Source organism: Gobius niger (assembly GCF_951799975.1).
Source record: "Gobius niger genome assembly, chromosome: 8".
Taxonomy (NCBI): Eukaryota; Metazoa; Chordata; class Actinopteri; order Gobiiformes; family Gobiidae; genus Gobius; species Gobius niger.
The window spans coordinates 2,737,811-2,765,195 of NC_136859.1; the positions used below are offsets into that span (position 1 = coordinate 2,737,811).

General features: G+C 42.7%; 1 pseudogene across 1 annotated transcript in view; it reads left to right on the forward strand.

The window, feature by feature from the left end:
- The window catches only part of LOC306966788, a 42,593-nt pseudogene extending 16,792 nt beyond the window's left edge, over positions 1 to 25,801 (forward strand). The window contains exons 9-27 of the transcript in view: positions 324 to 514; positions 1,077 to 1,211; positions 1,368 to 1,407; positions 1,503 to 1,695; positions 1,788 to 2,033; positions 2,235 to 3,318; positions 3,487 to 4,181; positions 4,249 to 4,416; positions 4,513 to 4,559; positions 4,791 to 5,303; positions 20,860 to 21,050; positions 21,608 to 21,742; positions 21,965 to 22,004; positions 22,100 to 22,292; positions 22,385 to 24,374; positions 24,443 to 24,610; positions 24,678 to 24,845; positions 24,940 to 24,986; positions 25,218 to 25,801. The product of the transcript in view is annotated as an uncharacterized misc_RNA (transcript). The remainder of the gene's footprint in view (positions 1 to 323; positions 515 to 1,076; positions 1,212 to 1,367; positions 1,408 to 1,502; positions 1,696 to 1,787; positions 2,034 to 2,234; positions 3,319 to 3,486; positions 4,182 to 4,248; positions 4,417 to 4,512; positions 4,560 to 4,790; positions 5,304 to 20,859; positions 21,051 to 21,607; positions 21,743 to 21,964; positions 22,005 to 22,099; positions 22,293 to 22,384; positions 24,375 to 24,442; positions 24,611 to 24,677; positions 24,846 to 24,939; positions 24,987 to 25,217) is intronic.
- The last annotated feature ends 1,584 nt before the right edge of the window (positions 25,802 to 27,385 follow it).

The following is a 27,385-nucleotide window of genomic DNA, read 5'->3' on the forward strand; positions in this document are numbered from 1 at the left end:
TGGTCATGCATCATGGTGGGGTTTGGAGGCAGAAGGAGATCTTTGTCATGTTGAGGAGATGGTCCATCTTGGCCTATCGTCCCTCTGGGGTACAGGAAGAAACCGGTCTGGTCACCCAGCGGGGAGCCAGGCAGAATGGCGCCGGCTTGGTTACTAGCTTAACTTTAACTAAACTTGTCACAACAGAATCCAGTCGTAATCAACTAAGATTAAAGCCATTTTTAAAATTAAATTAAAAACACCAGAGTTTGAAGAGGTCTCCAGCGCGTGACGGTGGTGTCTTTCTGCTGTTGAGCCATGTTTTCCAAACTAAGATTAAACAGTCGACATCACTGTATATTTTGTTCAAATGAACTCTTCCTCTGATTCTCAGCACCTACAACATGGACCCACCTGGACCTGGCCCCGGGTCTAAACCCAGACCTAAACCTGCTCCCAGCTCCGTGTCTCTGAAAAGTGACCGCTCCAAAGGAAACCCTCCTCACTTTAAAGAACCTCCTCCTGAAGACCAGAGGTAAAACAGGCTGATAAAATAGTTACAAAGTACAGCATGTTTGTCATTGGAAGAAGTGTGAGCTATTCCTCAAACAAACAATAAACAAGTCTAGTCTCACCTGGACCATCCAAGTACCGACCAGGCCCTTCCCTGCTGAGCTTCCAAGGTCTGACGGGATCGGACAGAGCAAAGGCGGGACGGCCATCTTTATTCAACCAAATATAACTGCTCACGATTATTATCTAACTTCCATGGATGCCAAGAGTTCAGCAGCAAATTTCAAATAATCATCATAAGCAATAAGGTCATATTTCAATCATGTAACTATTTAGACATCATAATACTTCTCACATGAATCTCACAGTTTGTCTTTTAAAATCCGATAAAAGCTGCACGACTTCGATGGGTCAAATGCAGAGAATACATTTACCTATGGAGACAATAAAGCACACATGAATCAGAACCAATTCTCTTCACTTGAGTTCAGTTTGTAAAGAGTTCGAAGCTGTGGCTCAGCTTTAACATACAAATATGAAACTGAAATCCTACACTGTAAAAAGACTGATCTTCTGATTCTCAGCAGCTACAACATGGATCCACCTGGACCTGGGTCTAAACCAAGACCTAAACCTGCTCCCAGCTCTGTGTCTCTGAAAAGTGACCAGTCTAAAGGCCACCTCCCCAACTTTAAAGAACCTCCTCCTGAAGACCAGACGTAAGTCCTGGTTTAGTCCTGGTTTAGTCCTGGTGTGAGCTGTAGATGGTGAGTCCTCAGGAGGTCTGTGGAGGAGCTTCTTGTGAGTCTAAATGAGTCCAAAGGCGGCTGCAGTGGTCTCTGCTCAGTCTCTAATGTCTGTTTGTTGGTTCACAGGGAGCCAGGCCCAAAGGAGCAGCTGGACGCCATATTCACGGTGAGTAGCCACGACTGCAGCATGTGTGGGGTTCTCTGTGGGGCTCCTCAGGTCCTCTCTTTGACTGAAACTCTTTCAATCTGATTCTATTCCAGCGTCTGGAGGAGGACATCCTGACGTTTGTCAAAGAGCAGCTGCAGAGGCTCCACAGGCTCCTGGTGTCAGAGTACCCAGAGAGTAGCTCAGAGAGTGAGGAGGAGCAGAGCAGCAGAGAGGCTGTGCTGAACATCACCCTGGACTTCCTGAGGAGGATGAAGCAGGAGCAGCTGGCCGAGCGTCTGAGCTCCAGTAAGAACTCTTCCACATCTACATAACTTTAATAACTTATATTTGAGTTTGTGTCCAGTGAAGAGTTCATTGTTGTCTCTGTCTTTATTCAGGGAGTTCTGTTGGAGTTTGCAGAGATAAACTGAAGAGTCATCTGCAGCAGAGGTTCAGCTTTGTGTTTGAGGGCGTGGCTAAAGCAGGAAACTCCGCCCCCCTGCACCAGATCTACACAGAGCTCTACATCACAGAGGGAGGGGCCTCAGAGGTCAACCAGGAACATGAGGTCAGACACATCGAGGCAGCGTCCAGGAAACCAGGAGCTACAGAGACCAGCATCACATGTGAAGACCTGTTTAAAGGCCCCGCCCTCAGACAGCAGCCAATCAGAGCAGAGCTGACAGAGGATCGACCAATCAGAGGAGAGGAGACTGAAGGACAAAGAAAAGAAAGAATAAACCACAAGAAACACATGAAATCAATATTGGAAAGGGTATTTAAATCAGTTAAAAAGGTTCCAATACAAATCAAAGTAGACCTGAAAGAGGATCGACCAATCAGAGCCGAGCTGAAAGAGGAGGGACCAATCAGGACGGTTCTGACGAAGGGCGTGGCCGGCGTGGGGAAAACAGTGCTGACCCAGAAGTTGAGTCTGGACTGGGCTGAAGGCAGAGCCCACCAGGACGTCCAGCTGCTGTTCCCCTTCACTTTCAGAGAGCTCAATGTGCTCAGAGACACAGAGTACAGCCTGGTGGAGCTGCTGCACCACTTCTTCAGTCAAACCAAAGGTCTCTGCAGCTTTCAGCAGCTCCAGGTGCTCTTCATCTTTGACGGTCTGGACGAGTGCAGACTTCCTCTGGACTTCAGCCGGACCCGGGTCCTGACGGAGCCCACAGAGAGCGCCTCAGTGGAGGAGCTGCTGGTGAACCTCATCAGGGGGAGCCTGCTTCCCTCCGCTCGCCTCTGGATAACCACACGCCCCGCGGCGGCCAATCAGATCCCTGCTGAGTGCGTCTCCATGGTGACAGAGGTGCGAGGGTTCAATGACCCACAGAAGGAGCAGTACTTCAGGAAGAGGTTCAGAGACGAGCAGCAGGCCACAGACATCATCTCCCACATCAAGAGCATCCGCAGCCTGTACATCATGTGCCACATCCCAGTCTTCTGCTGGATCCTCTCCACAGTCCTGCTCCATCTGATGGAGACCAGAGAGAGAGGAGAGCTGCCCCGCACCCTCACCCAGATGTACATCCACCTCCTGGTGGTCCAGGCCAAAGTCAAGAACATCAAGTATCATGAGGGATCTGGGACAGACCTTCACTGGACTCCAGAGACCTGGGAGATGGTGCGGTCTCTGGGAAAACTGGCCTTTGAGCAGCTGCAGAAAGGAAACCTGATCTTCTACGAGAGTGACCTGAGCGAGTGTGGGCTGGACGCTGCAGCCGCCTCAGTGTACTCCGGAGTCTTCACACAGGTCTTTAGAGAGGAGCCAGGCCTGTACCAGGACAAGGTCTACTGCTTCATCCATCTGACTGTGCAGGAGTTTCTGGCTGCTCTTCACGTCCATGAGACCTTCTTCAGCTCTGGAGAGAACCTGCTGTCCTCACCTCACTCCTCTGAGAGCCCTGACCTCGAGGAGAACCTGCTGTCCACACCACACTCCTCTGAGAGCCCTGACCTCGAGGAGAACCTGCTGTCCTCACCACACTCCTCTGAGAGCCCTGACCTCGAGGAGAACCTGCTGTCCTCACCACACTCCTCTGAGAGCCCTGACCCCGAGGAGAACCTGCTGTCCTCACCACACTCCTCTGAGAGCCCTGAGGCCTTCTACCGCTCTGCTGTGGACCGGGCCTTACAGAGTCCAAACGGACACCTGGACCTGTTCCTGCGCTTCCTCCTGGGGCTGTCTCTGCCGACCAATCAGAGCCTGCTGCCAGGTCAGCTGACTCACACAGGAAGTGACTCAACCAATCAGACGACAGTAAAGTACATCATACTGAAGCTGAATGAAGAGGGTCTGTCTGCAGAGAGGAGCCTGAACCTGCTCCACTGTCTGAACGAACTGAACGACCACAGTCTGATGGAGCTGATACAGGAGTACATGAGAGAAGGACTTATCTCCTGGTTACGTTGTCCTGCTCAGTTGTCTGCTCTGTCCTTCCTCTTACTGTCCTCAGACTCAGACCTGGAGGAGTTTGACCTCAGGAAATACCTGGGCTCAGAAACAGTTCTCCTGAAGCTGCTGCCGGTCGTCAAAGTCTCCACCAAAGCCATGTGAGTCCAGACTGTATTTAAACACTTGTGTCTTGGCTCTCGTCTCTAATCGTCCTCTCTGTCCTCAGTCTGAGCGGCTGTGGCCTGTCTCCTCTCAGCTGTGCTCCTCTGGCCTCAGTCCTCAGCTCCTCCAGTCTGACTCACCTGGATCTCAGTAACAACGACCTCCAGGACTCAGGAGTGGAGCTGCTGTGTTCTGGACTGAAGAGCGCCCCCTGCAGACTGCACACCCTCAGGTGAGACGCTCCCATGATGCACTCTGTCTCTGTGTCCACATTAGAGGCTAATGCGGTGTGTCTTTAGTCTGTCTGGATGTCTGGTCTCAGAGAGGGGCGGGGCTTGTCTGGCCTCAGCTCTGAGCTCCGCCCCCTCCCACCTGAGAGAGTTAGACCTGAGCTACAACCATCCAGGACCCTCCACCGAGCTCCTGACCGCTCTACGGGCCCCTCAGGGGCCCCTGCTCTCTCTCAGGTGAGCCCCCCCTGGACTCTCTCAGGGTCTTGTCTCTGGTCCATGGTTGGTCCAGGTCTGGTCTGGTCTACAGTAAACTGGACTTGTGTGTTTCAGGCTGGATCCTGCTGGAGAACAGTGGATGGTCCCAGGTCTGAGGAAATGTGAGTCTGTGTTTTATTCATTTTATGGAAATAACTTGAACTTCATCAGGTTTACATGATCTGTTTTTAGAGGAAAAATCTGCAAAGTGATAGATTTAATTTACAAATTATGCACCAAATCCATGCTCTTCTGAATATATGTGTCAGACTTATTACAGCTTATTACACATGAAAGAACTCTTCAGACACAGGAACAGGAAGTGACATCATGAGTTGTGTTTGTTTCCTCAGATTCTTGTGAGTTTTCTCTGGATCCAAACACAGCTCAGAGGAACCTTTTTCTGTCTGAGGACAAACGGACTGTGACCAGAGTGAGAGAGGAGCAGCAGTATCCAGATCATAAGGACAGGTTCATGGACCAGCCTCAGGTCCTGAGCTCCACTGGCCTGAGGGGGCGCTGTTACTGGGAGGTGCAGTGGAGCGGGTTGTGGGGGGTTGATATAGCAGTGAGTTACAGAGGAATCAGACGGAGAAGAGACAGAGAGGAGAGAAGGTTTGGAAACAATGATCAGTCCTGGAGGCTGAGGATCTTTGGTGGAGGTTACTCTGTCTGTCACAACAAGAGAGAAACACTCTTCTCCACCTCCTTCTCTCTCTCAAATGTAGTGGGCGTGTTCCTGGACTCTGAGGCTGGAGCTCTGTCCTTCTTTAAGGGTGTCTCTGGTGGAAAACTGTCCCACATTCACACCTTCACCTCGTCCTTCACTGAGCCTCTGTTTCCTGGGTTTAGGGTGAGGTATGAAGGTTCCTCTGTGTCTGTGGTGAATCTGAGGAGAGCGCCCCCTGGTGGACCTCTGTGACTGAACTCTTTTATGACACACATTTGATTGACAGCTGTAAGGACCAATCACAGCTGGCTCCGCCTGTAATCACTGATTCACTGTTGAAATAAAACACGTCTTTATTAAATCATCACTTGTGTGTTTGAGGCTCTGACAGATACAGGTGGAGCCGTCGCCCTGTTACCGTGAGGTCGACGGTTCACATCTCAGTCTCACCCGCACTTACTCTGTCAATGAGCAAGACACTTCACCCCAGAGGGTCAGTGGTTTAAAGTATTATTCAGTGTTTGAGACTAAAACCAGGTAGAAACTAAGCACTGGAGACAAAAACTATGTATTTCATTAATCTTCTTCATGCCCTCATAGCCTTATAGTTTTAAAGTTGCTTATTTTGATCTAAATTCTGTGTTTTATGTTTTATGTTGCACGATTGTACCGAGAACAAATCCTAGTTTGTGAACCTGTTCTCAAACAATGGCAATAAAAACTATTCTGATTCTAAAATATTGTGATTTTACGATTATTCACGATTATCGGCCTGGTGAAAGGAAACAACTGATGTTTTTAGTTTGTGCTTTTTAAAACTGAAACTTGAAACATTCACTGTTTCTCAAAATAAAAAAAGGAAACAAAGTGTAAGACAGTGATAACGACGGGTTTGAGATCATACACCTGCCAGTATAATCTCCCCTCTTTAAGGCCAAAGCAGCTGTGGGTGTGGAATGTGCAGATGTTACGGTGGTGGGACATATAGAGGCACAGACTGACTCATATTATACAAATAAACTCACATTTTCATATTAGGTTTGGTTTAATTTGTGAGGAGGTCTAAACCGAGACCTAAACCTGCTCCAGCGTCTCTGAAAAGTGACCGCTCTAAACTCTGACTGTCCTGTCTCTAAAAAGCACTGACTTAACCCAACGAGAAACATTGAGGCGACCGTCTCCATTGGTCTTTTTACGTTGTATCGACTGAGTTGAAATTGTCTTCAACTGATGCTTCTTTCAATTTGAAGTAACTTGATTTTCTCAACAGTAAAACCTTTTATTAACTGAATACAAACTCAATAAGTATCTGCATTGATTTACATGTTTGAGTTGCTTCCACTGATATTGTACCACAAGTTTAACCCATTTTAAAATGTTAACTTGAATTTGTTTGTTACTTGTTGTGCACTTGAGCGAAAAGCTGCCTCTGGACGAGCATCAATGATGTTGCGCTGAAAAAGAAAGCAAGTCAGAATCAGATTTTAGAAAAGTATGTTCAAAATATACACCTGAAAATGTGAGTCTTTAATTTCCTCATTTTCTCCTCAGCCGCTCCTCCAAACCAGGATCCCAGTTCCAAAAGCTTCAACGAACAAAGATCCAGCTGTGCCATAAATGTCGACTCCAGGCTTTTTTTTAATTCTTCATTCAGCTATAAAATACACAACACAAAACAATATCACAGTTAAAAAGGCAAAAATAAATCAGTAAAGGTCATGTATTGCAATATGCAAGACTTGAACAATCCATCCTAATGAATACAAAGTGATAGACATGAAATATATATACAAATGTGTAAAGATGAAAAAATAAAAATGAATGACCTGTGATGGATGGAAAAGTGCAGGCTTTCACAGCAGACTTTGCAGATCCATTTTGAGAGAGAAAAAAAAAAAGTTTTTAAAGGTCCTATATCATGCAAAATCGACTTTTTGGAGCTTTTAGCCATGTTGTTTTGCTATTTCCTGATCAAAAACATCCCCAGAGTGGTTTGTGGCTTCATTCACGCAGCTCTCAGTAATCCTCCTGAATCCTGCTCTCTGAGGCTCCGCCCTCTCCTGGTGAACGACTGAGTGTTCAGTTGTGTCGTAACAGCGGAACGGAAGTGCTCGAGTCTGTAATGTTATGTCTTAATTCTATGCTTACGGACAGATTTTAATTTGTAAAACAGCTTTTCATTATTTCTGTCGTAAGAGAGAAACAAAGAGAAAAAAATAAATAAATAAAAATAATTACAAAAATAAAAAGGATGTTCCCGAGGTGCTTCCAGGTCGGCTGAGGCCAAAACAAACACCCCTGAGCGTCTGAACAGATCAGTCATGTTTGCGCTGCAGCTGTGACGATGGAGCTCGTTATAACTGGACACACCTGTTCTTCATTCTTAACTAACGATAATGTCACGGAGAAAAAGAAGCGCGTTTGGCTACGAGGACGAGGAGTTTATTCAACCTTTTTCAGGAAGAGGCCACTCAGCTGTTTTTTTCTCCGGGATTCAGCGACTTTCACCAAAATATTGTTTTTCTGTGACTGTCACTGATGGATGTTTGTGAACCTTCACCAGAATCAAAGTGGATTAACTTTTATAACCAACGCGAGTCCCATGATGTAAACAGCGATGGAGCAGAGGGTGAGTCAATCCAAACGCGGGTTAGCTTGTGTGTTAGCATATTAGCTTGTGTGTTAGCATATTAGCTTGTGTGTTAGCCATTTATGAAGCTGTGTTGCAGATGTCAACTCCTTGTAACTGCATCGTGAAGTAACTTCACTTATTGTTGTTTATTTATATTACGGTAAAGTTGTATGTGCGGAGAGAGGGGGCGGAGTTAACTGAATCGAAGCGTTGTGTTTTCCGGGTTTGAAAAAATACCTCCAGAAAACACTTATATTTGTCACAAAAATGAGTGCTCCATAATGGTAGAGGTACAATACATCATATACATGCCTATACTTAACTTTGGAATGGCTAAAATAGCATGATATAGATCCTTTAATAAGCAACAAGTCTGATGAACAAGTCTCACATGAATTCTGCACTTGCACACGTTTTAATGGTAAATCGACTAAATTAATAGACATGCTGCTCATATCATCAGTTCAAAACTATTTGTTTGTGTTAAATAATGGATACGTACCTTAAAAACTTAGCTTATGTAGTGGGGTGGTTTCTTTTTCCTCTAGCCTCTGAAGTGCTCCCCCTGGCTCCGCCCTTTAGCCCACCCCCTAGTTAGGAAGGTTATTTAAGACACCTGGTTCCAATTGCTGGGTTGCAGGTTCTAGAATGTGATGATGTCATCGGACCCAGCGGGGGGCAAGAGCCAGTTTTTCCTATTAATAACATTACACTTTCACAAGTCATAGCTAAAAAGAAAATATATGAATTTAAAAAATGATCTTTAATATCAGTCACTGGGTCCAAGATCTCTTTGTACAAGACCAAAAATTTCCTCAAGAACAAAATAATTTTTCCTCTATATAATAGTATAGGCCTTTAGAACGCTGTGATGTCACCTGCAACCCAGCAATATGGTGCCCTCTTTCGCTGAGACTAGCTGGGTGTTCTCTGGTTGTCTCCACTCCTGGCATTAAGGTATCAAAGCCCCTGTTTTCTTTAAAAGTAAAATGCTAATGTTCTACTAAAACTATTTCTCCTTGGTGCTGGCTCTAGCTTACCATAGTGCCCCGTTTGCAACGTGGCTCGAGGGGTGGCCATGAGTTCCTAACAAGGAGGTATTGAAAAGTCCCTGTTTAATCTGTATGTTAAAAACTTAAACTAAATTAAATGGGTTTTGGTTTACCCTCAGGGTCCTGTGAACCGTCAAGGGTGGTAAGTTAGAGTGCCATGAACATACTTTGGTCTGCTGAGCCTTTCTAACAACTCATTTCCTTTTTAAAGGCTAACCTGCTGCTGTTTTGCCATTAGTTTACGTTTGTTCCTTTTGATGTAACTTATGGTTTTCCCTAGTTAATCTTTGCCATTTTTTGTTAGCCAACTGGGTTCGCTTTTAGTGTTTTTAAACTATAGGAATATTCAAATTTTCATCTTAAATAAAATGAATTTGTAATTAAACTTGTTTTTGTTGTAGATAATTAAATTCCTATTTTTCCTAACTTAGTGTCCTGCCTTAACTGGTGTTGCAGCCAATCATGAAGATTTTACTCTAGATCACTTTTTAATAAACTGCTTCGAATTGGAAGTCAACGTCTCTGTCCTTTTTATCAGAAACTTACCTTGTGATCTGGAAATTTGCCCCCTCGGTATACTACACTTAACAATGTTTTTCCTCCTTTGTGAAGAAGTCAGACAGGTCAAGGACAGTGCAGCCTCTGTTTTGAACTGGCCCAGTGTCCAGTGGGCGGAGCCAGGTCCGACCCAAAAAAATGAGTTGTGGGAGCGCTTTTGTGTTTCACTATAGTTGTTTTAATGAGAAAATGTCCGTCTTAACAAGGGTGTATTTTAACCTAATCACAACTAAAGCACATAAAACTGAGCTGGAACAAACAATGCACATTTTCTACTTCCATTAACACAATAGTTAAAGTCAATGCAACAGAGCCCATGATGACTTTTTAGAGTGTAGAGAAGCTCCTCCTGAAGACCAGAGGTGAGACATGTTCTCAGGACACACAGGTTCCCCTCAGACTCTTCCTTTAGTCCTGGTTCAGAGACACAACAGACGAGGTGGTTAAGAAAGTACATTCTTAAACAAACAGGCTCGTGCTTTACAAATAAATGCACCGTCTGGGCTCCATCCATTACTGCTCCATCTGAACCTCTCCTCTGCATCATCTCCACTCACACCAACTTCATGTCCTCTTTCACTACGATCAACCTGCTCCTGATTCTTCAGCATTCACAGATGAAGTGCAGAGTCAGAGTTAGAGCATCTTCTCACGGTGTTGGAGCGCCCTCTGGTGGATAAATATGCAGGATTACTCAAACTCACTGAGAAAACCTGCCCAGACACAGGAGGAAGAAGTCACAGGACACACGGATTTTTTAAAATTTGAATGAAAAGAAAACATCAATAGTCAAAATATTCGTCATTTGAAAACATATTTTATTAGAATCATGTATTTATTTGTCCTTCGTTAAAGCATGAAGTTAAAAGAACTTGTATTTTTCCAGTAAGAGCCCAGAGCTGGAAGAGGCGTCTCTCCTGCCTGATGGTGAATCTTCTTCTGCTGTTGAGCCATGTTTTCCAAATTACATTAAAACAACTCATCAACCGTCGACTGTTCTGTTCAAACGGACTCTTCTTCTGATTCTCAGCACCTACAACATGGACCCACCTGGCCCCGGGTCTGAACCCAGATCTAAACCTGCTCCAGCTCTGGGTCTTTGAAAAGTCCTCGCTCCAAACACTGGCCTCCTGACTTTAGAGAAGCTCCTCCTGAAGAGCAGAGGTAAGACCTGCTTTACAGACAGACCTGACAACAGACACTCCCTTTAATTTAACATTTATGTATTTAATTACATGAAGCTGGAGAGCAGAGATGTTTGTACCAGATTGTAGCTTTTTAATCTCCATCTGTAGCACTAGCGAGGTGTTTTAAACCACAGAAGCTTCAGTAACAAAGCCAGACAGTCAGTGCGGGTCCAACAGCCCTAAGGCAGAGTTTATTTACCATCAAACACAAATACTAAACATGGCTGTTGAACTGGAGCTGTAGTGGTGAGGCCTCGAGCTGGGGTGAGAGGGGTTTACTCAAGGCCGTGGGAACCCAGGGTGCTGAGGGCGCCGCAGCACCCCCTGGTGGATAGTTTGTGAACTGCAGGCAATATTAACCCCTTAGATCCCACCTGAACCGAGCACATTTTCTCCAGCTTTACCCCAATCCAAAAGCTTCTGGAAAAGGTGAAAATAGCAACAAAACTGAGACGAAAACAAGGATGGAAATGTGAAAAAAGTGAGAAAACATTGACGAAAAAGTGAGAAAAAAATGACAAAAATGGACAAAAATTTGGCAAAAAAGTGAGAAAATGTGACGAAAAATTGAGAAAAAATGGACGAAAAAGTGACAAAAAAGTGATAAGAATTTGACAAAAAAAATGCGAATAATTTCACAAAAAATGTACAAAAAATGACAAAAATTGACAAAAAATTGGCAAAAAAGTGAGAAAAAATGTACAAAAAATGACAAAAATGAAAAAAAAGACAAAAAGTGAGAAAAATGTGACGAAAAATTGAGAAAAAATTAGACGAAAAAGTGACAAAAAATGTACAAAAAATGACAAAAATGAAAAAAAAGACAAAAAGTGAGAAAAATGTGACGAAAAATTGAGAAAAAATTAGACGAAAAAGTGACAAAAAATGACAAAAATTGACAAAAATTTGGCAAAAAAGTGAGAAAAAAATGGACGAATAAGTGACAAAAAATGACAAAAAATTTACAAAAAATGACAAATGGAATTTTCTTTTTTACAAAAAAGTAAGAAAAATGTGACGAACAATGGACGAAAAAGTAACAAAAAAATTACAAAAAATGACAAAAATGGAAAAAAAATTGACAAAAAAATGTGAATAATTTGACGAAAAAGTGACTAAAAAGTCAAAGTCAGACAAAAGTGAGACGACTGCCCAACAAAAAAATCTGATGTGAGGAAAAAGATCAATTTAGTTTTGTAGGTCTTTCAAATGAGGCGTTACACTGGCCTACAGGATTTGGGTAAAGCTGAACTGGAGAAAATGCTCTCGGTTCAGGCGGGAGTTAAGAGGTTAATAAACAGGATTTATGTACAGAAAAAGTATTTTGGGGGTACATTTTGTCCCTCAGCGCCCCCTCACTAAAACATCTTCCCACGGCTCTGGGTTTACTATTAGTGACAAACAAACACAAGGTTAAACACAAACAAACACCATTTCCATAACAGAAATCACCCATATATACATGAGCCGCCACCACCAACACTACAAATAAAACCAGCTCCTAAAGTGAACCCCTGTCCCGCCCGGCTGTAGCTCGATTGGGTCCACACCAACTGGGGAGATCTTGTTTAAGTTAAATAACACAGTAAAGTAAAACTAGCTCAAAAATAAACGGCCACCAGCACTGAGCCTATAAAAGCACAGTGCGATTAGTGAATATAACAGAACAATTGACAATTAAAAGCATCCCTTCATTGCAGGCCTGAAAACATCTGCCCCTGGCCATGATGGAATAAGTGCTTCTATTATTACTATTTCTGAACCACTTTCTTATATTTTTGCATTATCTATGAAAACTGGCATCGCACCTTCTGAATTAAAAACAGCTAAAGTTGTACCTTTGTATAAACATGGTGAAAATGCGTCCTTCTCAAATGATCGTCCTATTTCCATTTTGCCATGTGTTTCATTAAAATCTTGGAAAAGCTTGTTTATGGAAGACTTCATCAACACTTAAGAACAATATGTTATATAATTACCAGTCCGGATTTCGCAAACATCATTCATCACACACGGCCCTTATTGAACTAGTGGATAGAATTCATAGGGCTTTGGATAAAAAGGAATTTGCAATTGGTGTATTTTTAGATCTAACTAAAGCAGGGGGGCCCAAACCTTTTGTCTCCGAGGGCCAAATGAAAAAGTGCCTGTGAGTCGTGGGCCAAACACGACAATGTCAAGCACGAAAAACACATACTGCAAATCATAAAGTTACTTTACTTTATTTTATTTACTTTTTATTTTTTCAATAGCTTACATTTGCATTTGATTCTATCTATGCAAATAACACACTTTTGTCCATTTTTTAATCACATTTTGGTCATTTTTTGTCACATTTTTGTGATTTTTTTCATCCATTTTTATCACATTTTTGTATTTTTTATCAATTTTTTGTCATTTTTTTTGTCATTTTTTCATCAATTTTTTGTCAATTTCTTGTGACATTTTTGCTACTTTTTCATCAATGTTTTCTCACTTTTTTGTCACATTTCCATCATTGTTTTCGTCTCAGTTCTGTTGCTATTTTCACAGCTTTTTTCCAGAAGCTTTTGGATTGGGGTAAAGCCAAACTGGAGAAAATGTGCTTGGTTCAGGTGGGAGTTAAGGGGTTAAAACGAACTGTAGCAATGTAGTGCAAAAAAAACAAAAAAACTGTATCTACAGCACCTACAGTAACTTTACCTCATTCGTTCACTCAAAGAAAATGCCACATTAGATTATTTTGAAAGTGTCAGTTCAGCATCAATTCTTTTATAAGTCAGTTTTTAACATATGCTCTTGTTGATGTAACAACCTTTGCAATAAAAGTTGGAAAACTGTGAGAGTTGATGCTACGACGCTCTGTGATTGATAAATACCAAAACACCACAACAGTGTTTCCTCAGCTTTGTGAAAGGAGTGAAACAGCGCCCCCAATTTGACGCTGGTGGTCAAAAAGTGTACTGCATCCATATTTACCATTGAGAATAAATGAAAGAGAGTATTAACCACACGCAGCGGCGGGCCAAATTTGGCACCCCTGATCTAAAGCTTTCGACGCCGTAAACCACGATATTCTGCTTCAAAAACTGCAGAAATACGGATTCAGGGACAATGTCTATATCTGGCTCTATAATTATTTAACTAACAGAGAACAGTTTGTCTGTATGAGAAATGATGAATCTAAAAGGAATTCCGTGGAGTATGGTGTCCCACAAGGTTCAATTTTGGGACCATTATTATTTATTATCTACATTAATGATTTTGCTTCTGTTTCTACGACCACCTTTCCAGTTCTTTTTGCTGATGATGCCGATCTATTTATTTCTGACAGGGATTTAAAGCCTCTGATTAAAAACCGGGGGCGGTGACAGTCCCGCCACCGCCCCCATCACCACCGCCGCACCACTACATCACCACCGTCATCATCATCATTATTGTTGTAAATTTTAACGTTTTTCACATTCGTCTTTGTACAAGTTAAGTGTCCTCTGTTTATACTTATATTTAAATTGAACAATATTTGAACAACATTTTAGATCATTTTCTAGAGAGTTCCACTGTATCACACCAGATACTGAAACACACATTTGTTTAAGGGTTTTTCCTGCGAAAGGTTGTTTAAAGTCATTATTTCTTCTGCTTGTCTCACTGTTTACTGTAAAAAGCGCTTGCAGTCCATGCGGTAACAGGCAGTGTTTTGCCTTGTGAACAACTAATAAAGTTTGTAAAGAAACCAATTCCTTCAATTTGAGTAGTCCTGACCTCAGAAACAGTCCTGTAGTATGTTCCCTTGGAGCAACTCCATTAATTATTCTTATAGCCCTTTTTTGTAAAATAAATAAGGGCATTAAATTTGTAACATAACAATTTCCCCATACCTCCAAACCATACATTAAGTATGGCAAAATAAAGGAGCAATATAGGATTCTCATTGCCTTATAATTCAACATAAACTTTACTTTACTGTTTTTACAAATTTTATTTCTTACGTAAACTATGTGTGACTTCCACTTAAATTTATCATCAATGAGGACTCCTGAAAACCTAAATTCTGACACTTTCTCAATACTTATTCCATTTAAAGTCAAAGTAACACTTTCAGGGCATTGTTGATTTGTAAACAACATAAATTTAGTTTTGCTTTAGTTTAAGGACAATTTGTTTTTATTAAACCATTTCTAAAGTTGAACAATTTCTTGTTCAATAGTTTTCATTAATGTTCTTAAGTTCTTCCCTGATACAAAAAAATGTGTATCATCCGCAAAAAGAACAAAACGTAAAATCTTTGATTCCTCACAGAGGTCATTAATATATAAAGTAAAGAGTTTAGGCCCCAGCACAGAGCCTTGAGGGACTCCACACTGTATTGTTTCTAACTTAGATTCATGGCCTATATGCTCTACATATTGTTGTCTATTTTCTAGGTAACTACTAATCCAGTTTAACACTACACCTCTAATACCATACGTCTGTAATTTAGATATCAATATACCGTGATCGATCGTGTCAAAGGCCTTTTTAAGGTCAATAAAAACTCCAACTGTGTGATTTTTATTCCCCAATTCTGTTGTAATGTCCTCCGTGATTTTCATCAAAGCCATAGCTGTTGAGCGGGTGCTTCGAAACCCAAACTGATTGTCATGTATCAAGGAATGTTTCTCAAGGAAATAGTCAAATTTATTAACAAAAAGCTTCTCCAGAATTTTGGAAAATTGAGAAAGCAAAGATATAGGCCTGTAATTTGTAAGACTATGCCTATCACCAGATTTAAAAAGGGGGACAACCTTAGCCACCTTCATTTTATCTGGAAAGAAACCTGTATTAAGAGACAAATTGATAACATATTTTAATGGTCCTACAATGCAATGTATAGTTTCTTTGACAATGTACATATCTAAGCCATCACTATCACATGAATGTTTACTTTTTAATCTGGAGACAGTAGAAATAATTTCACTCTCACTGACTTCGCCAAGAAATAGAGATTGCATGACTCTGCTTTCACCTGTACAGCTTTTATTTTCGTTATGTAGTGGTATAGATTTGGCCAGGTTTGGCCAACATTGACGAAAAATGAATTAAATTCCTCAGCCATTTTTTCACCACTTACCTCAGTATTCTGTTGATTCATTAAGTATAGTGGCTGACTACAATTTATTTTACTGCCCATAACCTCCCTTAAGACTTTCCACATTCCTTTGATATTACTTTTGTTTTCCATTAACAAGTTTGTATAATAATCTTTCTTTGCACGTCTCATTACAGCAGTCAACTTATTTTTATAGGCTTTATATTTTTTTTCTGCATTTATTGTCTGATATTTTACAAAGTCGCGATAAAGCTTATTCTTCATTTTGCAAGACTTCAATATACCCTTTGTTATCCAAGGTTTATTATTATTTTTTTCCTGCTATATCATACCGTGTTTTTGTTGGGCAATTTTTATTATATAACCATAGATACTTTTTTAAGAATGACTCATAAGCTTCGTTTACATTATTTGTACTATAAACATTTTCCCAGTGTTCTTTCATAAGATCATCCCTAAATTTATTTAGTCTTTCCTCAGTTCTGGACCGAATGACTTTGGGGCACTTTTCTTTGTTTGTTTTCACTTTACAAAAGTCAGTTACAAATATGGGTAAATGATCAGTTGTATCATTTATCAAAAGACCACTTTTGACAGTTTTATCAAGTATATTAACAAAAATGTGGCACAGTTGGAGGTTATTCGGCTAGGCCTGGTAATAGTTGGATAAAGGCCTCTGCTATATATTAAATCTAGGAAATCTGAACTACTGGAATGATTAGACACATTCAAGAGATTTATGTTGAAGTCTTCACAAATTATAGATTGTTTGTTTTCATTCATCCCAACTAATAATTGCTCCAACTTGTTATTAAATGCTGTAATGCTAGACCCTGGGGTTCTATATATGCATGTGACAACAATATTCCTCTGTTTGTTCATTTCGATCTCAACGGTTAAACATTCCATTAAATCTTCTATTGCAGTAGTCATACACTCAATTGTTTTGCATTTCAACTCACTATTGACATAAAGAGCAACCCCCCCTCCTCTCTTCTTGATCCGATTAACATAAAACAATTCATAGCCCTCAAAATTAAATTCTACACCTTTCGCATCCGTTAACCAAGTCTCAGACAGAGCTATAACTGTAAATTTATTTTTTAATGTGTTCAAATAATCATGTATTTTACTAAAATTTGAATACAGGCTTCTACAATTCAGATGAATAAGAGAAAATGATCCAGCCGTTTCTATGTTACTATTAAATTCTGCGTCTGTATAATATTTACATCATTTGTGTTTGGAAATAAATTTGACTCGGAGTCCAGTTCATCCTGGTCATAGACACGACCTTCTGTGTATTCAGCTTGTGTAAGGATATGTTCACACACTGCGGACATTGCACTTAATTTATACAAATAAGCACTAGCCACAATGTTATATCCATACCTTACTCGTCGTCAGTCTTTTCATTTTCATAGCCATCCAAGGAAACTCGAAGAGATTCAACGCTGGCTGTTATTTCCCCAGCGGGAGCGTGTTTGCTCCTACCGCGGGGGGACTGCCATCCCGCAGCCCGCCGCGCTGAGTCCCAATCCGGTTCTTTTCTTGGGACTTCCATCGTTACGCCAAAGTCCTTTAGACCCTCTGCTGCTTCTCGTGGGTTTCCAAAAATCTTAGTCTTTCCATCCTGCAGAAACAGCATGAGTTTTGCGGGATAGAGAATGCGAGACTTGATTTTTCGCTCCTGGAGTTGTTTCCTTGCGCTCCTGTATTTTGCGCGCTCCTTAAACACTTCGGTGGTGTAATCCTCGTCAAAATATATCCGTTGATCCTTGATACGAATGTCCTTTAGAGACCATGCAGCATGTAGCACTCGTTGTTTCTCCTTAAAACTTCGAAAACAAACGATAATAGATCTAGTGAAGTCCGCAGCAGCGCGTCCAGCGGAGACACCTGTTGCTGCGACGCGATGCGCCCTTTCAATGTAAATCTCCTCCCGGATATTAAGGTGCTCACGAATTAGCTTTTCTAAGAACACAATCATATTGCTACCTTCTGTTTTCTCCGGTACTGCGTAAATTCTTAAATTATTTCTCCGTGAACGGCCTTCAAGATCCTCACACTTCTCCTCAAGGTACTTTTGTTTACGCATCAGCTGAAACAGCACTTTAGTCAGATCCATGCTACGGTCCTCGTTATCTCCAATCCTCTGTTCGGCGTCATTCACCCTTGTTTTATGTCGCTCACCTCCTTCCGAAGCACACCAAAGTTCCCTGCCGTTTCAGTTCGAAATAGTTTGAGTTCCTTCAGTATTTCAGACGTACCATCGACGCTGCCAGCGCCCTTTTCCTCCTGGCAGGTTTGGCTTGCTGGCGTGGCATCCAACTCGACTCGTTTTGGGTTTATTTTTGGCATTATTTGTAGTTCCTTTTTTCATTGAATGATTACTTGATGTTTCAAATTGACTTACAGTTTATCTGAGTCCACAAACAGTAGTCAGTGTTTCAAGTTTTAGCTTTTGTTTGTCAAGCGTTTCACCCTGGCACCGGCTGTAATGAAGAAATAAACTGTCATCTACATGTTTTTAGGAGTTCAGATTGACGATAAACTGTGCTGGAAGGAACAGGTGGAAAAAGTTTGCAAAAAGAAAACTAAGTCTATTGGAATCATAAGTAAAGTTAGAAACCTAGTAAATCGTAAATGTCTGTTAACACTTTACTACAGTCTTATTTATCCCTGTTTAGATGATGGTCATATTGTTTAGGGAAATACTTTCACCACTTACCTAAACACAATGTTCATTCTACAAAAGAAGTTTGTCCGTAGAGCGACTCTTTCCAAACCTGATGCTCCAAAGCACCTTTGTTTTTTTAAATGAAACTCTTGAACATTTTTGATATAAATACTTTAATGATTTGTACCTTTGTATTTCGATCACTGTATGATGAGGACTGGCCTTCGTATATAAAACATGATTTTATGCATAACCATCAGGTTCATCGTTATTCTACAAGGCCGGCTCTAAAACGGCCCCTTCATCTGCCGTTATATAAAACATCTGGTGATCAACGGTCAGTCAGATATGATGGAGTTAAAGTCTGGAACAGACAGATCCATCTTCTGGATTCATCCACCTCATTATACATGTATAAAAACTAACTAAAACAGACATTAATGGCTGAGTATTTGTGCTGAGTACAGAGCAGAGACTCATAAAGGAAAGGATTGTATGAGTATTGTATATTTGACACATTGTATTTGTATTTGACTCTGTATTTTTGTACTATGTAGTGACTTAGCGTGGGTTTACATTACTCTGATTCTTACTTCATTGTTTACTTGGGAGTGGTGTTGTTATCAGCCTATAGGCTTCTACCTCTCCCATGCACATGCTATTATTATTATTCATTATTTTGTTGTATATTCATACATCTGAATGGATGCTTTTTATGTTCTTTTTTTTCTTCTTTTTAACTAGTTATGCTAAAGTGCTAAATAAATAAATACCTTTAAAATAATACAAAATAATTCACAATGTCAATGTTTTGTATACAATAAAAGAACCTTAAACCTAAACAGTTGTTCAGCTCAGAAAGCAGCGTGTGCACAGGCCTGCTCAGAAAGAGGAAGTCGGCGTGTGTAGCTCCTCCCTTTATAGACTTATGTGATCACATGACCAGACCTGTCCCTGCCACACATCTGTAGCTCATTACTAAAAATCTAAATACAGGAAGAATCAGAGATCAGACACAATCAGACTTGTCCTCTGCTGGAGAGTTCAGTTCATTTATTAACCTCTTAACTCCCGCCGGAACCGAGAGGATCTTTTTACTCACGTCAGATTTTTTTTTCCATTATTTTTTGTTGGGTATTCAACTCATTTTTGTAACTTTTTTGTTATTTTTTCGTCAATTTCTTGTGACATTTTTGTCACAATTTATTTATTTTTTTGTCACATTTTTGTCACATTAGTTTTTCATCACTTTTTTGTCACATTTCCATCATTGTTTTCATCTCAGTTTTGTTTCTTTTCACATCTTTTTTCCAGAAGCTTTTGGATTGGGGTAAAGCCAAAGAAAATGTGCTGGGTTCAGGTGGGAGTTAAAGCAGTACTAAGTAACGTGTTTACCTTAATAAATCCTCTCCTCTGTCCCTGTGGGGGAAATACAAGTGTTTATGGGATGATTGGAGGGTCTTTCATCTCCCCCTGGTGTCTCTGGACAGAAAACCATGTTTGCAACTTGACTGCCACCGGTCTGGAGAAAGTAATACACACTAATGGAATCACGAAGAAGAAGCTAACATGCTAACGGGCAAAGCTAACTGCGGGCTCACTTTAAACAGTATTTACAGCCAAGTTTGAGTGAAAAAAAATATTTCCATTGTATAATCGGATGCACAGTAACTCTCTCTCCCTTCGCCTTTTCTGTCAGCGTAGTATTTACTCTCCAAGACAATTAATAAGTTAAAAAATTGTAACTTGCTACTTAGTACTGCTTTAAGGGGTTAAAGCTAAGACTTCCTGCACTTAAATGAAGGGAACAGGAGGAGCGGTCACATGACTCCAGGTGTAACAGGTCTGACCGGTGAGAGAGGGAAAGGATTTAGAGACGACGCTGACGCAGTGAGTTTGTTTTTATGATTCCTTAGTGTTTTCTGCTTTATTGTGTCCAAATAAAATGATTGTTTAGTCCAGTGGTTTCCAACCTGGGGGGCGGGCCTGTCTACAGCATGTGCAGGGGGGGCTTCAAGGAAAAAGATTAAGAACCAGTGTTTAAGTCTGTGTTTAGTCAAGATCCAGGTGAAGTTTGGGTTTAGGCCTGGAATAGACCTGCTTTGTCCTGTTTGGTCCCAGATTGTTTCTCATAGTTTAGTCCTTGTTTGGTTCAATGTTCGACCTGGATAAATCCTGGTTTAGGACTGGATTTACACCTGGTTTATCTTCACTTTAATCATGGATTTGTCCAGACTCAGACCAAGTGTTTCATAATCCGGACTCAGAGGGTTTTACTTTACAGGAAGTATAAAATAAAGGGAAATGCATTTGAGTGTAGTGGATGCAGGTGACCAGCAGGGGGAGGCACAGACCACATCATGGACCAGACTTTCTGCAAACCAGTTTTTCTCAAACAGCTGCACAGAGACTCTCAGGGGGAAACAAGCACGAGCTTTGGAATCCAGTCATAATCAACTAAGATTAAAGCCATTTTTAAAATTAATTTACATTAAAAATACCAGCGTGTGACGGTGGTGTCTTTCTGCTGATGAGCCATGTTTTCAAAATTAGGGTTAAAATGACTTAACAGTCGACATCACTGTATATTTTGTTCAAATGAACTCTTCTTCTGATTCTCAGCACCAACAACATGGACCCACCTGGACCTGGCCCCGGGTCCAAACCCAGACCTAAACCTGCTCCCAGCTCTGTGTCTCTGAAAAGTGGCCGCTCCAAAGGCCGCCCTCCTGACTTTAGAGAACCTCCTCCTGAACACCAGAGGTAAAACAGGCTGATAAAATAGTTACAAAGTACAGCATGTTTGTCATTGGAAGAAGTGTGAGCTGCTCCTCAAAAAAACAATAAACAAGTCTAGTCTCACCTGGACCATCCAAGTACCGACCAGGCCCTTCCCTGCTGAGCTTCCAAGGTCTGACGGGATCAGGCAGAGCAAAGGCGGGACGGCCATCTTTATTTAACCAAATATAACTGCTTAAGATTATTATCTAATGTCCATGGATGCCAAGAGTTCAGCAGCAAATTTCAAATAATCATCATAAGCAATAAGGTCATATTTCAATCATGTAACTATTTAGACATCATAATACTTCTCACATGAATCTCACAGTTTGTCTTTTAAAATCCGATAAAAGCTGCACGGCTTCGATGGGTCAAATGCAGAGAATACATTTCCCTACGGAGACAATAAAGTACACATGAATCAGAACCCAATTCTCTTCAGTTCAGTTCAGTTTGTAAAGAGTTCGAAGCTGTGGCTCAGCATTAACATACAAATATGAAACTTAACACTGTAAAAAGACTGATCTTCTGATTCTCAGCTGCTACAACATGGATCCACCTGGACCTGGGTCTAAACCAAGACCTAAACCTGCTCCCAGCTCTGTGTCTATGAGAAGTGACCAGTCTAAAGGCTGGGGTCCTCTCTTTAAAGAACCTCCTCCTGAAGACCAGAGGTAAGTCATGTTCTCAGGACATCACAAGGGTCCCCTCAGAATCATCCTTTAGTCCTGGTTCAGAGTCAGACCTGGTTTAGTCCTGGTTTAGTCCTGGTGTGAGCTGTAGATGGTGAGTCCTCAGCAGGTCTGTGGAGGAGCTTCTTGTGAGTCTAAATGAGTCCAAAGGCGGCTGCAGTGGTCTCTGCTCAGTCTCTAATGTCTCTGTTTGTTGGTTCACAGGGAGCCAGGCCCAAAGGAGCAGCTGGACGCCATATTCACGGTGAGTAGCCACGACTGCAGCATGTGTGGGGTTCTCTGTGGGGCTCCTCAGGTCCTCTCTTTGACTGAAACTCTTTAAATGTGATTCTATTCCAGCGTCTGGAGGAGGACATCCTGACGTTTGTCAAAGAGCAGCTGCAGAGGCTCCACAGGCTCCTGGTCTCAGAGTACCCAGAGAGTAGCTCAGAGAGTGAGGAGGAGCAGAGCAGCAGAGAGGCTGTGCTGAACATCACCCTGGACTTCCTGAGGAGGATGAAGCAGGAGCAGCTGGCCGAGCGTCTGAGCTCCAGTAAGAACTCTTCCACATCTACATAACTTTAATAACTTATATTTGAGTTTGTGTCCAGTGAAGAGTTCACTGTTGTCTCTGTCTTTATTCAGGTTCTGTTGGAGTTTGCAGAGATAAACTGAAGAGTCATCTGCAGCAGAGGTTCAGCTTTGTGTTTGAGGGCGTGGCTAAAGCAGGAAACTCCGCCCCCCTGCACCAGATCTACACAGAGCTCTACATCACAGAGGGAGGGGCCTCAGAGGTCAACCAGGAACATGAGGTCAGACACATCGAGACGGCGTCCAGGAAACCAGACGCTACAGAGACCAGCATCACATGTGAAGACCTGTTTAAAGGCCCCGCCCACAGACAGCAGCCAATTAGAGCAGAGCAGACAGAGGATCGACCAATCAGATCGGAGCTGACAGAGGAACAAGGAACACAAACAAAAAGCAAGGAAGAAAATGTGTCAGTATTTAACAAAGCGATTCAATCAGTCAAAACAAGATTTACAAAGATCTTCATACCAATCAGAGCAGAGCTGACAGAGGATCGACCAATCAGGACGGTGCTGACGAAGGGCGTGGCCGGCGTGGGGAAAACAGTGCTGACTCAGAAGGTGAGTCTGGACTGGGCTGAAGGCAGAGCCCACCAGGACGTCCAGCTGCTGTTCCCCTTCACTTTCAGAGAGCTCAATGTGCTCAGAGACACAGAGTACAGCCTGGTGGAGCTGCTGCACCACTTCTTCAGTCAAACCAAAGGTCTCTGCAGCTTTCAGCAGCTCCAGGTGCTCTTCATCTTTGACGGTCTGGACGAGTGCAGACTTCCTCTGGACTTCAGCCGGACCCGGGTCCTGACGGAGCCCACAGAGAGCGCCTCAGTGGAGGAGCTGCTGGTGAACCTCATCAGGGGGAGCCTGCTTCCCTGCGCTCGCCTCTGGATAACCACACGCCCCGCGGCGGCCAATCAGATCCCTGCTGAGTGCGTCTCCATGGTGACAGAGGTGCGAGGGTTCAGCGACCCACAGAAGGAGCAGTACTTCAGGAAGAGGTTCAGAGACGAGCAGCAGGCCACAGACATCATCTCCCACATCAAGAGCATCCACAGCCTGTACATCATGTGCCACATCCCAGTCTTCTGCTGGATCCTCTCCACAGTCCTGCTCCATCTGATGGAGACCAGAGAGAGAGGAGAGCTGCCCCGCACCCTCACCCAGATGTACATCCACCTCCTGGTGGTCCAGGCCAAAGTCAAGAACATCAAGTATCATGAGGGATCTGGGACAGACCTTCACTGGACTCCAGAGACCTGGGAGATGGTGCGGTCTCTGGGAAAACTGGCCTTTGAGCAGCTGCAGAAAGGAAACCTGATCTTCTACGAGAGTGACCTGAGCGAGTGTGGGCTGGACGCTGCAGCCGCCTCAGTGTACTCCGGAGTCTTCACACAGGTCTTTAGAGAAGAGCCAGGCCTGTACCAGGACAAGGTCTACTGCTTCATCCATCTGACTGTGCAGGAGTTTCTGGCTGCTCTTCACGTCCATGAGACCTTCTTCAGCTCTGGGGAGAACCTGCTGTCCTCACCACACTCCTCTGAGAACCCTGACCCCGAGGAGAACCTGCTGTCCTCACCACACTCCTGTGAGAGCCCTGAGACCTTCTACCGCTCTGCTGTGGACCGGGCCTTACAGAGTCCAAACGGACACCTGGACCTGTTCCTGCGCTTCCTCCTGGGGCTGTCTCTGCCAACCAATCAGAGCCTGCTGCCAGGTCAGCTGACTCACACAGGAAGTGACTCGACCAATCAGGAGACAGTAAAGTACATCAGACAGAAGCTGAATGAAGAGGGTCTGTCTGCAGAGAGGAGCCTGAACCTGCTCCACTGTCTGAACGAACTGAACGACCACCGTCTGATGAAGGAGATACAGAGATACATGAGAGGAGGACTTCTCTCCTGGTTAAATTCTCCTGCTCGTTGGTCTGCTCTGTCCTTCCTCTTACTGTCCTCAGACTCAGACCTGGAGGAGTTTGACCTCAGGAAATACTGTCCCTCAGAGACAGCTCTCCTGAAGCTGCTGCCGGTCGTCAAAGTCTCCACCAAAGCCATGTGAGTCCAGACTGTATTTAAACACTTGTGTCTTGGCTCTCGTCTCTAATCGTCCTCTCTGTCCTCAGTCTGAGCGGCTGTGGCCTGTCTCCTCTCAGCTGTGCTCCTCTGGCCTCAGTCCTCAGCTCCTCCAGTCTGACTCACCTGGATCTCAGTAACAACGACCTCCAGGACTCAGGAGTGGAGCTGCTGTGTTCTGGACTGAAGAGCGCCCCCTGCAGACTGCACACCCTCAGGTGAGACGCTCCCATGATGCACTCTGTCTCTGTGTCCACATTAGAGGCTAATGCTGTGTGTCTTTAGTCTGTCTGGATGTCTGGTCTCAGAGAGGGGCGGGGCTTCTCTGGCCTCAGCTCTGAGCTCCGCCCCCTCCCACCTGAGAGAGTTAGACCTGAGCTACAACCATCCAGGACCCTCCGCCAAGCTCCTGACCGCTCTACGGGCCCCTCGGGGGCCCCTGCTCTCTCTCAGGTGAGGCCCCCCTGGACTCTCTCAGGGTCTTGTCTCTGGTCCATGGTTGGTCCAGGTCTGGTCTGGTCTACAGTAAACTGGACTTGTGTTTCAGGCTGGATCCTGCTGGAGAACAGTGGATGGTCCCAGGTCTGAGGAAATGTGAGTCTGTGTTTTATTCATTTTATGGAAATAACTTGAACTTCATCAGGTTTACATGATCTGTTTTTAGAGGAAAAATCTGCAAAGTGATAGATTTAATTTACAAATTATGCACCAAATCCATGCTCTTCTGAATATCTGTGTCAGACTTATTACAGCTTATTACACATGAAAGAACTCTTCAGACACAGGAACAGGAAGTGATGTCATGAGTTCTGTTTGTTTCCTCAGATTCCTGTGAGTTTTCTCTGGATCCAAACACAGCTCAGAGGAACCTCCTTCTGTCTGAGGACAAACGGACTGTGACCAAAGTGTGGAAGGAGCAGCAGTATCCAGATCATGAGGACAGGTTCATGGACCAGCCTCAGGTCCTGAGCTCCACTGGCCTGAGGGGGCGCTGTTACTGGGAGGTGCAGTGGAGCGGGGAGGGGTTTTATATAGCAGTGAGTTACAGAGGAATCAGACGGAGAGGAGACAGAGAGGAGAGTGTGTTTGGAATCAATGATCAGTCCTGGAGTCTGAGGATCTTTGGTGGAGGTTTCTCTGTCTGTCACAACAAGAGAGAAACACTCCTCCCCTCCACCCCCTCCACCTCCTCCTCTCGCTCTCACTCAGGTGTAGTGGGCGTGTTCCTGGACTCTGAGGCTGGAGCTCTGTCCTTCTATGAGATTCGCTCTGGTGGAAAACTGTCCCACATTTACACCTTCACCTCCTCCTTCACTGAGGCTCTGTTTCCTGGGTTTGGGCTGAGGTTTGAAGGTGACTCTGTGTCTGTGTTAGATCTGAGGAGAGCGCCCCCTGGTGGACCTCTGTGACTGAACTCTTTTATGACACACATTTGATTGACAGCTGTAAGGACCAATCACAGCTGGCTCCGCCTGTAATCACTGATTCACTGTTGAAATAAAACACGTCTTTATTAAATCATCACTTGTGTGTTTGAGGCTCTGACAGATACAGGTGGAGCCGTCGCCCTGTTACCGTGAGGTCGACGGTTCACATCTCAGTCTCACCCGCACTTACTCTGTCAATGAGCAAGACACTTTACCCCAGAGGGTCAGTGGTTTAAAGTATTATTCAGTGTTTGAGACTAAAACCAGGTAGAAACTAAGCACTGGAGACAAAAACTATGTATTTCATTAATCTTCTTCATGCCCTCATAGCCTTATAGTTTTAAAGTTGTTTATTTTGATCTAAATTCTGTGTTTTATGTTTTATGTTGCACGATTGTACCGAGAAAAAATCCTAGTTTGTGAACCTGTTCTCAAACAATGGCAATAAAAACTATCCTGATTCTAAAATATTGTGATTTTACGATTCTTCACGATTATCGGCCTGGTAAAAGGAAACAACTGATGTTTTTAGTTTGTGCTTTTTAAAACTGAAACTTGAAACATTCACTGTTTCTCAAAATAAAAAAAGGAAACAAAGTGTAAGACAGTGATAACGACGGGTTTGAGATCATACACCTGCCAGTATAATCTCCCCTCTTTAAGGCCAAAGCAGCTGTGGGTGTGGAATGTGCAGATGTTACGGTGGTGGGACATATAGAGGGACAGACTGACTCATATTATACAAATAAACTTACATTTTCATATTAGGTTTGGTTTAATTTGCTGTTTTAGACCCAAATTACAAAACAAAACTCTCATAAAAAGTACGGCAGCCAAACTCGTAGTGATGTGAGGACTATGTGTAACCCCGGACTCACGGTAAGTAGATTAGGTGAAATTAAAAGTATAGACCAGTTGCCAGGTTCAATAGGATTACAATAGGAACTAAGGTGAATGTGCAATGAAATGGCTGGAGACAAGGCGTGAATAAGAAAAAGTATTATTTAGTAACCAGATTTACAATATGTAACACTAAGCAGAGCCGGCGTATGCAACCAAAAATAACTCCCCAGTCCCATTGAGCTCAGTGTTTCAGTTTGTTTAAGTCGTAAGTCAAGTCAATTGTCTTCATTTTTCAGATCTGTTTCCTTTAAAGTGGTGTTTTAAGGCGTTACCTCTCGGATATTGGTAGAAAGACGGTTGTTCTTCGACGTTCAGTTCTGTTCTGGGCACAGGCTCGACGTCTCCGTCCAGAGAGAATCCAGGAAATCCATCCAGGGTTTTCTTAACCATGAAAAACCAGCCTGCACAACAATCATGGTATTATTGTTTACAGATGAATAAAAATCTGTTATCCCATCTCTTCTCAATTGTTTTAGCTTTGTTTTGTATATCTTTAAAAATACACAGTAATACTTCACATGCATGTTTTTAACTCAAATATCCTTACTAATATATGAAATAGTTTCTAATCCATGTAAAACAAGCAAATGAATTTCTCTTTTTATCGTTTTTTCATTATTTAACCGCAATATTATGATTCAATATTTTTAACTAATTAACAAA